Genomic DNA, 2,171 nt, shown 5'->3' on the forward strand with positions numbered 1-2,171 from the left:
TTAGTGAAAGCACAGAGCTCCTCCCTGCATAGTCTGGGGGTGGACCAGTTTTAATCTGGGGAGATGGACAAACTGGTTCTTCCTCACCATATCAGGGAGAGGGTTATTAATTTCCCCTAGTAGGGTGATCCCCTGGGTGTCTGGAATTGTAAAACACTATAGCTTCCTAGTAAATCGAATGCTACAAATTCCTCCTGAAGCAGATTTTTCAAGTTTTATTAAACTTATTTGATTGCTTCTGCTTCCTTCCCTTATTAATAACTAGCTAACTACCTACACTAACACCTCTATTAGTTAGACAGTTTTTTGAAGACAAAAAATGTACTAATTTATGATAAAAGTAGTTTTGTTCCTTTTCAGTACTTTATTTTTTTTAACCAAGTTAATGGCCAAAATAAAGAGAAGTCAAAATGGGTAGAGCATTAATAGGCCTTCAGGCCACCCTGGTTGCCAGGGGAACCTGGCCTGTGTCTCTGAACACAGTGAGAAAAAACTGCTTATATGGAGAGAGTCAGGTTGTCAGAAGTATGATATTTTATCATAATATTGGAGAAAAATCTTATAAAATGCAAAGAAAAAATAAACTGCTAAAATGTACACTATTATACACTGATTTAAAGCACTACTAGTGAACATACTAGGATAATATCTGTCATTCTGCTCAATGTAAACATGCTTGTAACTACTAGTAAAGCACATTTAAAGTTGAAAAATGTGTTTTCAGTGATTTTTATTGGTAGTGCTACAAAGCATCTTGAGTGGGTGATGCTTTGGCATTTCTGTCATATTAACTAGAAATGCACTGGCAAATTGCAACCAACTCATTTTCTTGTGGATCTAACAACAGAGATCAACCTACAATGAGTTTATAGCTGAAAGGATCAGTTACATTTGTTTAAAACTCTAGGTGCAGCCAACACAACCTTGAGAAAGCCAAAATGCAGATCTCTTCACTTACCAGGTATTGTTAAATGTCCCCAAATTACAGATAAGAAGGTAAGACTTGGGGGTGCAACAATGAACAAGACAAAGGCAATCTCTTCCCAAAGAATATGTATAATTTGGTGTGAGAGACAGGATCTAATTTTTAAAAATGTGATGAATAATTAATTAACAAATATAATTGTCAGGGAAGTGTTATGCAAGAAAGGTGTTTTATAAAACAGAGTAGAAAAAAATGGCTCCCCTTTTTAAAGATACTTTATTAGTATCTGTTAGAAATTGGCATAATAAATATTCAAGAACCATTCATGTCTTTGGCATGAAAGCATCTGTAAGCTATTGCAGGTGAGCAATACCCAACTGAGGGGCCCTGTAGACTGGATGTCAGGGAATCTTACTTTGTCCAAAAGCATCAGGAAAGTCCTTGACAAATTGGCGTTGAAGCTGACATTTAAAGACTGTGTGGTAGTTCTCAAGGAGAAGAGATAGAAAGGGGCCATTCCAGGCAGGGAAGAGGATATCTGAAGGACATGGATAAACAGGAGTAGGGTGCATTTGTGGAACTGAAGGGAAGCAAAAGCATCTGAGTCTGATGGTCAATGAAAGTATGACACAAGATAAAATGGCAGTTAAGGCCCAGATCACTCTGGGCCCTAACAAATATGTTTAAGATTTTGAATTTCAGCCTAAGAGTAATTGAGAGCCATTGAAGAATCTCAAGCAAGAGAGTGGTAGGCTTAGAGCTGGGATTTTTGAAACATTACTTACCTTTAACTTGTATAATGTATTGAAGGGAAAGAACAGGTGTGACAAACTTAATTTTGAATCAATATCATGCTCTGTTAGAATAGTGGACACTTGGTTCTGTCCAAAACATTCAAGGAGACATTTGGTCTATACCAAAAGGTCCTTGAAATTTTTTCCTATCAAAACCTACATGAGCATATTAGGTCTACATCAAATGGTCCTTGATATTTGGCCCTATTCAAAGTGTCCATGCTTACAAAACATCCCTGAGTTAAAATAGTCCATAATGTTTATTTATACTTTGGGATTATTTATATTTACAGGATTAATACATAAAATTACAATTATGTTTTATTCATCCAATGTGTTACGATTATATTGGCCTTGGCAGGTTGGCTCAGTGGTAGAGTGTTGGCCTAGCATGTGGAGTCCCAAGTTTGATATCTGGTCATAACACACAAAGAAGTGACCATCTCCACTCT

This window comes from Saccopteryx leptura, chromosome 3, assembly GCF_036850995.1.
Source record: "Saccopteryx leptura isolate mSacLep1 chromosome 3, mSacLep1_pri_phased_curated, whole genome shotgun sequence".
In the NCBI taxonomy this organism is placed as follows: Eukaryota; Metazoa; Chordata; class Mammalia; order Chiroptera; family Emballonuridae; genus Saccopteryx; species Saccopteryx leptura.